This window comes from Bidens hawaiensis, unplaced genomic scaffold (genome assembly GCF_021521415.1).
Source record: "Bidens hawaiensis isolate Kalapana, Puna unplaced genomic scaffold, B.hawaiensis_p1.1 tig00000458_1, whole genome shotgun sequence".
NCBI lineage: Eukaryota > Viridiplantae > Streptophyta > Magnoliopsida > Asterales > Asteraceae > Bidens > Bidens hawaiensis.
In genome coordinates, this window is record NW_027491030.1 from 4,399,235 (window position 1) to 4,415,058 (window position 15,824).

At 32.9% G+C, this 15,824-nt stretch overlaps 2 pseudogenes across 2 annotated transcripts; one reads left to right on the plus strand and one right to left on the minus strand.

Annotated features, from left to right (window-relative positions):
* Positions 1-1,469: 1,469 nt before the first annotated feature.
* On the plus strand, positions 1,470-6,810 carry LOC143628809 (uncharacterized; annotated as a pseudogene). Its single transcript, XR_013152821.1, has 12 exons — positions 1,470-1,557; positions 2,271-2,326; positions 3,067-3,100; positions 3,752-3,850; positions 3,943-4,079; positions 4,670-4,708; positions 4,840-4,932; positions 5,019-5,117; positions 5,259-5,360; positions 5,665-5,748; positions 5,931-5,996; positions 6,327-6,810. The product of XR_013152821.1 is annotated as an uncharacterized LOC143628809 (transcript).
* A 769-nt stretch (positions 6,811-7,579) lies between these two features.
* Positions 7,580-14,511, minus strand: LOC143628820 (endoribonuclease Dicer homolog 2-like; annotated as a pseudogene). The gene is made up of 10 exons (XR_013152822.1): positions 14,384-14,511; positions 14,067-14,296; positions 13,239-13,507; positions 11,962-12,386; positions 11,505-11,608; positions 11,008-11,204; positions 10,718-10,927; positions 9,762-10,172; positions 8,693-8,970; positions 7,580-8,162 (listed from the first exon to the last, which is right to left on the minus strand). The product of XR_013152822.1 is annotated as an endoribonuclease Dicer homolog 2-like (transcript).
* Between the last annotated feature and the right edge of the window lie 1,313 nt (positions 14,512-15,824).

The following is a 15,824-nucleotide window of genomic DNA, read 5'->3' on the forward strand; positions in this document are numbered from 1 at the left end:
TCTTTATTCGTCATTGTGTTTTTTTTCACACCATTTTGTCTTTTCGCTTATCATTGTGTCTTTTCGCACACCATTGTATCTTTTCGTTTATCATTGTGTCTTTTTTCACACCATCTTGTCTTTTCGTTTATCATTGTGTCTTTTCGCACACCATTGTGTCTTTTTTCGTCATTGTGTCTTTTCGCACACCATTGTGTCTTTTCGCACACCATTGTGTCTTTTCGTTTATCATTGTGTCTTTTTTCGTCATTGTGTCTTTTCCCTTATCATTGTGTATTTTTTTGTCATTGTGTTTTTTCGTCATTGTGTCTTTCAACTCATCATTATGTTTTTTAAATACTAATAACATCGTTGTGTAATAATAATATGTAAAAAATAACGATAAAATAACAACAAATTATCTAATACATAAAACACAATGATTAATATATGTTACACAATGACCTAAAACGTAAGACACAATGGTGAATACGTATAACACAATGACCTAAACGTAAGACACAATGGTGAATATATAAAACACAATGGAAACAACATATTACACAATGAACAACAAAAAGCACAATTAAAAATCCATTAATTTTTTTTATTTTTATATAACAATATGATACTCATATTAAAAATAAAAAAAACGCTTATTATTATGGTGAATTTTTTTTTAAAAAATAATGTCGTATGAAAAAGTTATGGAAATTTTAAAATGATGGGGGAATTGACATGTGCCTTGCATGTGGAGAGAGAAAGTCAACAAATGTGGGTTATTATCTTCATGCCCTTTCCATCAATTTTTATTTATTAAATTAATCTCAGTCATTCAAATCTAAGATCAATAGACTAAATTCCTTCTCACCTTCTTATTTTTATTGTCCTTTGTATTTTAACTTTACCCACCCTCATAAGTTTCACTTGGAAAATTACAAATTAATTAAATTAACTTCTATTTATTCGGTTGAAATATAAAATTTTAAATTGTATCATATCTTATGTTGTAGATAGTTGTAGATAGTAGTTGGATTGATAGGACGACTATATGTTTCTTTCTAGGCGACACCACTGTAAGGGGAGAATCAGGGATTCAAACTCAGACGATGATAATGACACGTGCTATGATTGTCAGTGATGAAGCTTAGACGAGTTTGTCGGGGGCGGACTCAAAACGTATTATAAAAATCATAAACTAGGGGGGTCGGCCACAAAGTTTTGGTATAAAACGGATAAATTTACACTACGTATACAAATTTTCGAACGGAAAAATGATCGCTTTACACTACTGCGCAAAAAACCCGAGGGGGACCAAAGGAAGCTTCGTCCCTGATTGTGAGAGAGACACCACTGCCCGTTGCCACTATAACATAAAAAAAAACTAACTTTACAAAAACCAAAAAATAAAATCCCATTAGCATAATAATAATTTTGTGGTGCTAACGGTTATTACTGAATACTTGCATTCACTTTGGACATTGGGGAAATCGTTACACACAATGCTATCGATCATATCTTCTTCCGTAATCCTCGCTCTAATTGCTACTATCTCATACAAATTCCTCACAAACGACGGTAATCACACACTTATTCACCCTCAGTTTCAGCTTCTGCTTCTTTTTGTTATTAATTACTTTACGAACGATTAAACGATGAATTCGTTACTGTATATATGTAATTCTCGTTGTAATCGTTACGGTAATTAGTAATTACACGCTTCCGTTACTTATTAACCGTCAATTTGAAGCAATTTAAGCTTGATTAGTTATGAACGAATGAACGATGAATTTGCTATTGTGTTTGTGTAATTATCGATCTAATCGGTACTATTTTGCTACATATTTCTCACAAACGACGGTAATTACACGCTTTCGTTACTTATTAACCGTCATTTTGAAGCAATTTGAGCTTCATTTTGTTAGTTACTTACGATGAATTTGCTATTGTGTAATTATCGATCTAATCAATCGTTACTGTTTTGCTACATATTTCTCACAGGCGACGGTAATTACACGCTTTCGTTACTTATTAACCGTCATTTTGAAGCAATTTGAGCTTCATTTTGTTAACTAGTTATGAACAAATGAATGATGAACTTTTTATTGTATTTATGTAATTCTCGATCTAATCGTTACTGTTTTCATACAAATTTCTCACAAGCGACGGTGATTACATGCTTTCGTTACTTATTAACCGTCAATTTGAAGCAATTAGAGCTTCATTTTGTTAATTAGTTATGAACAAAAGAATGATGAATTTGTTATTGTATTTGTGTGTGTGTTTGATAGGTGATTTCACGTTGCTGGCTAAAGGAAAAGTGAAGCGAGAGAGTTTTCAGGATAAGGTTAATTCGGATCTTAGTTTAAATTATGTGTTTCCAGTTGAGTAGAATAAGTAACTGTCTGAACCTAGGGTTTTGAATGCAAATGGCAGTTTGTGAATGTAATCTGACACGATACAATTGAATTTGTAGGTGTAAACGAGTCGAGCCTGAGCTCGAGCCTAGACTAGGCTCGAGCTCGGCTCGTTTTGGCTTACGAGAGCTCGAGCTCGGTTCGTGAGTTGAATTTTTTCAAATTCAGTTCGCTTGTTATTTATTAATTAAGATATATATATTTAGAATTATTTTTTGAGAAAAAACTTAAACGACCCTAAGTTCAGCTCAAACTCGCGTAGTACTTTAAATGAGCCAAAGCTCGGCTCGAGCTTGGTCTTGCACTGTGAAATTAATACATAAAAGTCTAAAGGGGTCAAACTTAAAAATACACAAGGCTCCACGAGCCTAAACGAGCTTCCCATACAAGGCTCTAGTTCGGGCTCGATAACCAGACTGAGCTTTATTTGAGGCTCAGGTAGCTTGCAAGCGGGTTGTTTTGTTTACACCTGTAAATTTGCATGAATTGATTTCAGATTCACAGCTGAAATTCACCAGATTTGACATGGAAACGGATTTTGGATCTTAGTTTGAGTTATGTCTTTTTGCTTCAGTAGAATAACCAACTGCATAAACCTAGTGTTTTGAATCTAAAATGACACAATTTTTGTATCATCACTTGTTTATTATTTTGAAATTTGAATGAACAGGTTGTATGGATTACTGGAGCAAGTCGAGGAATTGGTATGTCAAATCAGATGTTTTGATTATTGTTCTTAATCATCATTACCTTTATAATTTGCTAGTTGTTGAAGTTGAAAATTAGGGTTTATGTATGTATCAGTCCAACAAATCTTTTGGAAACTTTAGGATGACTATAAAAACATGTTTATCATTTCAAAAGCACAAAAGAAAACGAAATCTTTGTAGAATGTTAGTTTACTGACCAATGTATAAAAGAATGAAATCTAGCCATGTGTTACTGTCAACTGCAAATAACATGTATAGCATCTAAACCAAGCATATTGAATAAATATTGTCATCATTTGAAGTAGTACATTGCTCTTAAGAGTAACTTATGCATATGCTCATCAAACCATCAGTTTCTAGTTTCTATATCCAGGCGCTGGTCAGTTTTAGCCTTTTAGGTCAAGATTTTCTTTTCATGTTCTATTTTTATTTCTTATAAATAATTTTGTAATTAAAGGTAGTCGTGATACTTGCTATCGGTCTTTACTTTCTTTTGGTCATGATGATATAGAAAATGATTTTATTAATTTGCACCTTGTTCCTGTCTATTCTAAAGTTAAACTTCAAAAATCAAGCATATCATAACCGTAATAGTTGAAAATTTGTGAAGTTGTTTCTTGATTATCTGTCTCTGTTTGCATGAAGGTGAGGTTCTTGCTAAGCAACTTGCAGCTTTAGGGGCTAAGATAATAATTTCTGCAAAAAACGAACCGGAACTAGAAAGAGTTAAGAAACAAATTTCAGGTAAGTTTTATCGCAGCTTTGGAGGATTACATGTATGAATATTTTGTTCTCTTTCTATCATGGTCTTAAAAGAAATTCAGATCTGAGTTTAGGAAAACATGTGAAGATATTGCCTCTAGATTTGAGTTCTGGTGAAGATGCAATCAGAGATGTTGTTGAAAAAGCCGTGTCTTTATTTGAAGGGGCTGGTATTGATTATATGATCCACAATGCAGCTTTTGAGCGACCTGTAAGTTAGCATCATCATTTTAATTGTTATTTGTTGCTGTGAAAGTTGTTGAAAGAAACATTATATAATATTGGTTTTGGTTCTTCAGTAGAGATGGGAAATTTTGGGTGGGTTGGGTATGGGGTAAATAATGGCACCGAAACAGTTTGTGTCGACCCAAACACATTCTGTCCAAAACACAAAACAATTTCAAAATTATTACTGTGTCAAATATGGACAAAAGTAGTATGATCTTGATAATGGCATTCAGATGTAATTTTTATAGGCTTGTAGACGAACCGAACATTCATTGTTCGTGTTCAGTCGTTTGTTTGGACGTTTGGTTAAAATTAAACAAGCGAACACGAACTTGCCTTGTTCAGGGAAAGCGGTGTAAAGGTTTGAAAGTCACCCAAATTGTATATCTAATGCCTAGAATCTCCTAAATTGTTACTATTAATGAAATAATATATCTTCTTATCATATTTGACTCATAGTTTTCTATAAAAGAGTCATAAATTTTAAACAAAAATATGTCTGATTCCCCATAATCCGCCTGTTTTCTCACTTCTAACAAAGAGGCATCTCAACTGCTTTTGCTCTTGTTGCAGAAATCAACAGTACTTGATGTACCTGAATCAAGCCTCAAGGTATCATATATTGATATTGTTTAATGTAGCAGTACTTTTAATTTTGCAGTCATGTATTATCTTCAACTTTTTTTATGCTAGTTAGCTTGAACCTATTTTATTTTCTTTTCCTTTTATTTTGCAACTACTAGGCTACGCTTGATGTAAATGTTATGGGCCCGATATCTCTTACACGACTGCTGCTCCCTCACATGTTGAAGAGAGGTGGAGGACACTTTGTTGTGGTATGTTAAGATTTTTAAATTTCAATTCTTTAATTTGTAGTATATTTTTTCACTGTGTATAATTTGGATGTACATCCCATCTGCAGATGAGCAGTGCTGCGGGTAAAACTCCTGCACCAGGTCAAGCCATATATTCTGCATCAAAATTTGCTTTAAATGGTTACTTTCATTCCTTGCGGTCTGAGGTATGCAGTTTAATAAATCTGATTTTATGTAGAGTATTTGTTTTTTTATTAAAAAACCGAAAGAACTGTATGAAATACCCGATTTTCAAAACAGTAAGTTATAATATAAACACACTTACCCTGCATTTATTTGTCATTTAGCTTTACCAGAAGGGAATCAAGGTAACGGTCGTTTGTCCGGGACCGATAGAGACATCAAATGCACCTGACACAAGCACCTCAAGTCAAAAGGGACTCAAATAGGTTAGTTTCGTATTTTGTAATGGCAACTGAAACAAAGTCAAACTGGCCAGTATTTCACTCGTTTTTTAGTCATTTATGTATGCATCTGTCGATTCAAGTTATGCTTTCTAACAGGTAAAAAAAATAGCTTAAAAGAAAACAGGTCAAATGGGTCAAAGTTAAACCTGGTTGAAAGTCGCAAGAGTATATTGTTAATGCATAAAGTTGTCTTAAATCTTTTTATTTACCTCATTATATTATAATTAAAATGATATAATTTTTGTTATCGAATTTGATATTATTTATAAAATTCATCACAAATTAGAAACGAGTATCAGCTGAGAGATGTGCAGAGCTTACATTAGTTGCTGCAAGCCATGGTTTGAAGGAAGCTTGGATATCATATCAGGTACTTTTATTAGTGTTACAAGCACATTACAATTTGCAAATAACTAGACATATTAATCTCTATATCCTTAGTATATATGTGGTAAATAGTAATAATTGTTGTTGTTGTTGTTGTTATTATTATTAATATTATTATTATTTTTATTATTATTATTATTATTTATTGTTCTGTTATACTTGCAGCCTGTGTTAGCTGTTATGTACCTGGTGCAGTACGTGCCGTCTGTTGGATTTTGGTTAATGGACAAGGTACATTTTTAAATATCAATTCTTCTTTTTTCATTAACGTTATTATGCTTCAAGTCGTCTGAATTTGACGGCATTAGCGTTAGATGGCCAATTAAATTATGACAGTAACAAAGAAAAGAATAAACAAAACAAAAAAACTCATTTTATGTTTGTTTCCCTTCAAAATATTTGCTAATATCAATATGACCGAATTTAGTATGAACAAAACCGATATATTATCTTCGATTTATCATTTGAAATCAAATTCGGCGATCATTTTATCCATGCATTAAATATCATCTTAGCAACATGGACCGAAACACTGTTATCATTAATGTAAATTGACTTCAGGTTGGGCCAAGACGGGTAGAAGTCGCTGCACAAAAGGGCAATACATACTCGATCAACCTACTCTTCAATCGAAAGAAGGATTAGTAACTCTTTTGTGGTCACAGGCTAACGGTGGATTAATAATGTCAGTGCAACAAATTGAGTTCGTCATTAAACCATCCTCTTTCTTTTGCTAATCACATTGCAATAGTTCTCATTAACGGTAAAGGTTAAGATTGTAAAACAATGGTTGGAAGTTTTGTGATATTAAAAATAACGGAAACTACACAGGTTATGCAGAATCATTCCCGGTTTTGTTTACTTGGGTGATAGACTTACGAGGAAGTCACCGACCAGAATTACTCTCATCCAAGCACGCTTAATTGTGAAGTTCTTATTTTATTAATATGACCTAACGTGTATAAAGTGGCTCATTCTACCTGACAAATTAGTTGTTTTTATAGTTTGGTAAAATCTAAAACAGTCTAACTCGTGATTGAAGTCTGAAATTTTAAGACCACAAGTCGTTTAAATTAGAAAATTCGAACGTATTTTTTTTTAATATTTAATAAGAAAGAATTAGGCCCGGCATGTTTATAATAGCAAAATACTGGTGGTTTAGTCCCTCGATTTGAGGAATTATATATTTCGTGTTCAACGTTAACTCAATTTCGTAATAAACTTAACCCTTAAGAGCGGATTAGGTAGTTCTACGAAACTATTCTTATTTATATGAAATATGAAATTAATCCTATTTAAATAGACAAACAGTTAATATGAAATTATTTCCCCCAACCCATTTCTTCTCGTTGACCTCACCCCTAAACTCGACCAGTTTCCCCTATAAACCGTAAGCCAAACCATTCATTTCGGGTTCCGTATTTTCAAACAAAACCGACACCAAACAAAACCGTGACTGCTTTGGATGATTTTAGGGTTTTTAACAAAACCATGAACACCCTCAAAAACGATCACATTTAATCCATGTTTTTTTTTACAAAATTTTTATATGATTCACTTAATGTGTTACACCCACAAAATAGTTATTCCAAAAAAAAAGCAAAATTGCAAAAAAACCCAATTAGGGGTGCAAACGAGCCGAGATGCTTTCGAGCTACTCGAGATTGGCTTGTGAAAAACCTCGATCGAGACAAGATTAAACAAGCTCGAGCCTGAGCTCAAGCTAAAAAGTAAAGCTCATTTAATGAGCCAGCCCAAACCCATGCTTTAGTAACAGAGATAGAAACAAGCCGAGCTCGAGTGTAATTGAGTTCAGGCTCAGCTCGTTTGCACCGCCAAATCCCAATAAAATTTAAAACTTTTCTGGTTTAATTAATTAACAAAAGCAACATATTACATATATAGATCACACTGCAAACATGGACAAAACAAGCAACTTATTCATAACTAAAGCCGCACAATGTTTCTTCAACTCTAATAAAGAGTATGATTTGTCGGTTGCTTAAAAAAATCACCACAAAACAACAAACAAAAAAATAACGTGAATTAATCCAATTGCGACAACGATTCCTTAACACGCTTCAAAATGTTTTTGGATGCGAGCCTTTCACCCATCTTATCAGCAGCCATAGCAGATTCCTTAATAACATGACCTTCATATTCAACTTCGAGACTAAAACATACGGTACCATCTTCGGTACGCTTAGCAGTTTTCTTAATTTCAAAGTGATGCTTTTGACAAAGATCATGTAACTCTTTTACTGGATGCAGCTTTAACGTTTCGGGTGTTACCAATGGTTCGAGAAGAGGCCGAATACTTTTAAAAACTTGGTTTTTGTCGTAATCCGAATCGACAAAAATAGCCCCAGCTATAGATTCAATGATGTCTCCAAGTACCTACATATAATACCCGAAAATTAATATTAATATAAATGTGATAAGTGATGCAGATAAGAAACGGGTGTTTGTATTTGCGTTTTTAAAATAATTATAATATTATATAGTATAGAATAGAATGAGATAATCACATGTAATAAAATATATGGTAGAAAATATGTTGAAATGTGCTTTTCTACGATTTGAGGTTTTATACTTGTAACTTTAATCTACAAAAAAAAAGCAGTTTCAAAGAAGCAATTGTGTTGGAAACAACTTATTTCAGCTATAGCAATAAACATATACACAACTCATCCAAACATTTGAAAGGACTTAACTGTGTAATATCATACCAACCTGATAAAAAACTAATATCAAATATACTCGTTAAATATATCTATAACTTTAATTTTACCGATTTCATTAAATATAATTTTTGATTTCATTAAATATCACATTATTCTTCTAAACAATCAGTTTTGTAGTAACTAAAAAGAAAATGATTATTTGACTAACTTTCGGAATATACAAAAAAAAAGAAAAAAACTGACCTTAGGAAAAGAAGTCTCGGAGTCCCATCCGAAAGTAGATTCCAAAGTTAAATGGTCAATCTCGTTAATGACTCTAACAAGATGCTGGTGCAGCGCTTGTGAACCATGAAGAATATGTTTATGCAAATTAACTTTGAATGCCGATTGTGCATAACAATCATTATTCACAGAAGCTGACCTCAGATCGGTTAACATCCCAGGAGACATTCCCGGATACATATTATACAATGAACAGTGATAAGATAATCCAAAACAGCATCGCCGAGAAATTCTAAACGCTGCATTATAAAACAATATATATATTTTAGGTTATACAAAGATACTCTGTTGATCTAAACAGTTTTGGTACCAAAACGCTTATTTGTTAGCCTTAGATAGAATTTTAGGCATATTATAACAAAACAGTGAATAAGGGTGTTTTTTTTAAAGAACAGGCTGTAAAAAATAGTGTTTGAATGTGATTTTGCCCTTCGAAGTTGAAATAATCAGCAGAATTAAGTTAGCCATTCGTGTGTTTTAAAAAGACCAAACAAGTTGGAAAGCATGCAAGATATAAGATTAAAAGTAGGGTGAAATAGGAAAACTGGAAATTTAATGATTGAAAGTGGGTGTGTGGTTCGTTTATCTTTAAACGAACAAAGATCAAAGACGAACAATTAAACAACGGGTTTTCTTGATCGTGTTCGTTCGTTAAGATAATGAACATGCTCGAGTTCGTTTATGTTTGTCTGTTAACAGCATAAACGAACAGCGGGTTCACAAGCGTAGACGTACGAACATAACCGAACGTAGACAGACGAACATAACTGAGCTAAAACCAGTTAGAAGTAAAGTGCAGACAACGTGTAGAGCCTCAAAAGTTATTAAAACTAGGCAAAGTTGTAATGGGTCAAGAAATTATAAGAATATACTAACAAACATAAATGAACGAACAAAAATGTGTCCATGTTCGTTCGTCTATTAAATAAATGGTTCACCAAACGTTTGGTTCTTCACATGCCTAAGTAAATTACAACTATCCATTTTTAAGAAAGGTAATAAGGGAAAATAAGTAAATGTATCTTGTTACCTGGTAACATTTTGGAATCTCGGGAATCATATAAGATCCATGAGTCAATGCCTCAACAAGCAAAGAAGCATCACGAAATGTATAGTTCAACAAAGATTCCAAGTGTTTAATGTTTAGATATTTCTCTGGCTGTAAGGTTACTTCTCTTATGTATGGCGTGTTGACCAAGTCAACCTTAATACCAAGCCAACTCATAAAAGATAAGGCGGCCATTTCTCCGCCTTCACTAAGAAAAACGCCAATCAACGCTTCAACAACATCGGCTATTACTTTCTTTTTTATAACTCTATTGCTTCCAACATAAACTTTTCTTTTGGTTGAAAATACAGTCTCTTCTAATTTAAAGCTTCCAGAAAGATCTCCGGGAACGACCCAAGATTTTGGATCAAAAGGTTTGTTACGGATGAATCCCTGAAAGTATAACTAATTACCACAATAACCTTTTCAAGATAAAAAAATATCTACACACGTTAAGAATGTGGCAATATTTTGAGGTCTTTGTCCAAAATTGGATTAGTAATTCATCTATCGATATAAACGTTTTAAAAGTCTTCATGGATCAAAAATACACTGTGGACAACTTTCAACCTGTTTTGACCTGGCCAGCCCATTTGACCCTTTTTCTTTTAACCAACTGTTTTTCATAATAACTTTAGTTCAAACTTAAGAGTGAGAAGGAAGAGGGACAGACTGTTTGCGTAGCAAATAAAAGATAAATATATTAGGTACCTTCTGTTCAAAAATATAAATATAGATTAATTTTCATAATTAATTATCAAGTCAAAAAGTATATTAAGACAGCGGTAATCCATATTTTTGTAGTAAAACGAATTAAGAAGCTTCATGCCTTAACCTTTTTTTTCATTTTACCCATTAGACATGAAACATAACTTAAATTGGCACCTCTATAATATCAATCTTTAACACTAGAATAAGAATAAAAATAAAAAACATACCGGGATATTGCGATTACATCCCAATCTGCATAATGACGCATTCGAAATGACTTTCTCCCTTCGGGAGCTCAAGATTCCTTCGTGTTGATTTTGAAAGGTTTTGAATAACTGCTGGCTAGCAGCATATTTTAGAAAAGAATCCCCTAGAGTTTCAAGGGATTCAAGATGAAACTTTTCAAGGCATTTCTTGGTTGTTATTGCTTCCAAGATCTGAAAAAGACGATCATATTTAGGCTTGTTTATTTGTTTAAAATTAATATAACAAAAGATGAAATGAATAAACTTAATACCTTAGTGGCAGGCACACTTCCATGTGATTCACTACAGTCTAAATGCATCTTTTTAAGATTTAGAGCCAAAAGCCACGACTCGATTCTATGAATTATTGATGGAACAAAAGAAAACGAATAAAATGTAGTCACAGGTATTGGAGACATCAAAATGTAACACAGTTCGGGAGGCAGCTCAACCCCTGCATTACTTGTTTCTGCAAAATAAAATAAAATAAAACATAAAATCAAAACATATAGGAAAAAAATCAATTAGTTCAAACCAAAGGTTGTATCAACACTAGTATTAGCCTGTTAGGCTAGTAACATAACTATCATATCCCAAAGGTATTTTAGACACACGATCAATATATCATAAAATCTCATATTGTGAGGAAATTAAACATATATAATAATATATAATAACATTATATTAACATCTTTGTATCAACAAAATTGATAAATAGGCAAATAAAATGCATAATATGAAATATATCATAATAAACCATCAATCTTACCTTTCTCCTTATGATGTCTGCCCTTTTGAAGAGTATTTCGAACAACAAAAAGTTGTCTTGCAGCAAAAAACGATTCCTCTCCGTACTGCAAATCAATCCCATACCTGCATTTTCAAATAAACTATTTTACCCATACATAATATTAAACTAATAAAAAGAAATAAATAAAACACCTTGGCCTTTACATTTGCACAGTTAGATCCCTAAGCTTATAAAAAAAAACAACAAAAAGGTCCATTATATGAATTTTAAGAACTTAATCAACCAAACAAAAACTGAATTAATTGTGAGTTTTTTATAATAGGGGCTTAATTATGCAAAAATGAAGGGTATATCTGTGGTCTACAAGATTATTTTTATTGAGATTTAGAAACAAAGTTAATGCAGCCAAAATCCATATAGTTGTTTTTTGATATTATCAATTAATAAATAAAAATTCGTAGAAAAAGATCTGTACCGTATTTTGTAGTACTCTTTGTATGTTACGGCTTCCCCTTCTTTTAATTGCAAAGATGAATTAGCAGTCAATCCAACCAATCTTTTTGTGGTGCAATACACCCGTCCATTATGGGGTGTAAACACCAAGGCATTTTCCATTAAGCAGCTGCAAACTTCTCCGTTTATTGTGTTTATTTGGAGATGATATTTGCCCATTAACGAACAATTATGTTGTTTTATGTATGGGAATACGACCGAATTAACGGACACCCAATCAATGACCAACGGGCTTTTATTCAAGCCCAATGACGGAAACAAGAGATAGTCAAATACCGCAATATTATTTTTCTTTGTGCCAAGTTGCAGATATTTATTTAACTTTGTGATGGAATTATCAAGAAGTACTCTTAGTACTGTCATTTGGAACTGGTATGATGTCGTTATCTGGAAAAAAAAATTATATGATCTTAATAAGAATATGGTATTGTGTGACAAAAAGAAATTATCAACATGACTGCTATCAAGGATATAAACTATAAATCATGTTTGGATCCTAACATGATTGTTCACCAATAGAGTTTTAGCCTTTTAGGAACACGGTCTCTAAATTTTATTATTTGATTTGATGTGCTAAAAATGATTATCTGATTATTGCACTTTGAAATCATAATACTTTGGATAATGTAATAGTGATCATGATCTATTATTTATTTAGAAGTCAACTCAATTTTAGTCTAATCAATTTTTTTAAAGAGTTTCATACATGTGATCATTTCACAAATTCAAAGTAATACATGTTTGCACTCTCATTTTACCCACACTGTTATACAACAAAAGTGGACCTAGTCTAATCAATTTTAGTCTAATCAATTTTTTTTAAAGAGTTTCATACATGTGATCATTTCACAAATACAAAGTTATACATGTTTGCACTCTCATTTTACCCACACTGTTATACAACAAAAGTGGACCTATCTTACATGCAGCAAGGAACATATAAGATAGGTCTGGTTTGTTGCATATCATTTCCCTCTAAAGTCAACACTTTCAAAACTCAAAAGTAATATGAACAAAGAAAGTGTGGGTAAAATATGAGTGCCAACAAGTATGACCTGAAACTCTTTTAACAAAAAAATTGATTAGACTCCTAAAGAATCACTTGATCCAAACACCAAATACTAACTGTTACATCTTCACGTTGCAATGATAAACTACCATTTTTAGCACATCAAAACAAATATATGTATGCTTATTACATATATAGCAAAGTTCAAGGTTGTGCACTTTTCATATTACCTTATCGGATGTAAGGAAAGAGGAGCCAATGTATGAAATTGATACATCGATGGAGCCTCTATCAGCCTCAATATCAAACTCCAACCGTTGGTTATCTAGATCCAACTCTGTGTTGACTCCAAGAACAATATCTTGGAGTGGGATGTCGTATTCAAAGTTCCTCTTTAACTTAATTGCGTAGAAATGAAACTTTTTGGTCGAATCATTTCCAACTCGACCCACAAGCTCAGGTGGTATGTATTGAGCCTGTTCTTCTTCATAGTCGTACGCTGAAACCATAAAATTATTTTTAAAACTCAAGTAAAAAGTTACAGTTATAAAAAATCTAATACAGATTTGGACTTTTTTTTTCCTCCTGGAAGTTGTAATGGGATAATTAAATGTGAATATTTGGTAAATTCAGTTAAAAAAAGGATTTAAAAAGTGATCTTTCTTTCACCTTCAGATAATCAGTTTACAAAACTGATTACATGACCCTTATATTAAAATAATCAGAAGATTTGTCCTTCCAAACGATAAAAACCAACTATTTGGTCTTCAAGTCGCCATAATAACGAAAAACTAGTGTTTGGATTGTTTTTGTTAAAAAGTTGCAAAATTTAGATAAAATGTGTAAAAAGAGAAATTAAAAACTCTTGAGGAATTAAAAAGCAGTAAAACTTCGTTCGCCTATAATAATCAGTTTACAAATCTAAATATGTAATTATTTATTCGACCACTGAATAGTAACATACGCATAAGCCGATTTTTTTGCTAAGGCTAAAAACTCTCGTGGCTTGAAGTTGCAAAAATAGATAAATACTTCCAAAATAAATATCAACATTTTACCAATTTCTGGTGCATCAACATCAGCTTTCTCCAAGGTATCGGGGACAAGATAATCCGTTAACGCCCCGATCTTATGCAGTTGCTTGCAAGCTTCAAGGCATGCAATTTGTTTCAGCATTTTTTCATTGCTTAAAATATGCACGCTTGGAAGTGGGCAACGTTTTGGAAATAGAATGCTGCAAGTTCCAGCTTCTTTATCAATGTCAAATCTTGGATATGGCTTAAAATACCTATACACCATGTAACGTTAACAATATAAGAACGGTATTATCAATGAAATAACAATGAGACAAATAATAACCGAGTTCAGAACAAACCCATCAGAAGGTAGCCTGGAGCAATAAAAGTAAACCATTGAAATGCTCAAACTAAGGCTTAAAGAAGCCCCAGTGGATTCAACACAAAAACGGGCTTCGTTCAGGATGTCATTATCAAGAGGTGCGCAGGGTTCTCAAAGAAAAATATCTTTTTCTCTTTCAGCACCTGCAGATCAGCTTGAGACAGATTCACTAGATGCATTGGATCATAAACTCTCATCAGCTCTTGTTCATCTTCATCCTCCATTACTGCTTCAGCTGTTTCACAATCCACATACCACCACTTCAGATCTTTGAGCACATCCTTGAGAATTTGTTTCATCGACACTTCTTTTAAACACCGGATCGGCTTATACTTCATGATCATCCAAGGCTTGCCATCTGCTCTCATTCCTCTGTCTTTGTCTTCAACAAGCTTTCCTTTCTGTGGTTTCAACAGCTCGAACTTTTTCTCCTTTATGCTTTCCTTCCAGACTATCTTCCCAATGACCCTAGCCTGTTATCATCACTCCTGTTTATCAACCCCAACCTGGCTAAGTCCTTCACTTCACACTCAGGCAACGTATTCAACTATCTCAACAGCCTCTTGAAATACTGAACCCCATCATACCTTTTAATCACAAAAAGCCTCAACTGCTCATCATATAACCAGCATATAATCCCCTTTTTCGATTCAGCATAACCCCTAATGTTGTAACTTTTCTTGAACATAGTAGGGACCACTGGGGCTAATCATAACTATTAACCAACCGCTAATCATAAATCATATAACAAGTAGATGATCGATAATGACAATAATAATAATAATAATAATAATAATAATATACCTTCTGGCGAACGAGATTTGATGATGATGATGATGATCGGTGACGTCAGCATTGCTTCCGGTGTCACTGGCCGCCATGACTCTGGCTGTAACAAACTGTTGGTGAAATTAGGTTTGGAGTGATAACTTATAGCGTGCGATTAAAGCGGAAATAATATTATTATTATTAAGTTTATATATAGAAATCAGATCTGGTATATGTTATTATTGTAACGCTAACGCAAATGTAATGTGTAATGTAATGAAGGAGTGAAGGAGTGAAGTGTTTTTGGCGCATTATATAAGCAGCAGGCAATTCAGTACGTCACACGTTTCCAATTTTGAATTTGAATTTAAGCTATACGGATGATTGATTGGATTCTCTCTCTTTTATTTGGCAGCATAAGTGGTAAAAATACGGTACAAATAGTATCATTATCGGTACCTTATTGTAAGAATGAGTAAAATGTATCAGGTGTTGGTACTGAAAAGTAAGGGTGTGCACGGTTTAGTTAATTTCGGTTAATAATTAATATCAAACTTTGGTTAAAATTTTGCTTAAAAATACATGAAATGAATGCTTAAATACATGAAATGAAGGTATGACAACATGAGAAAAAAATGTCTAATGTATGA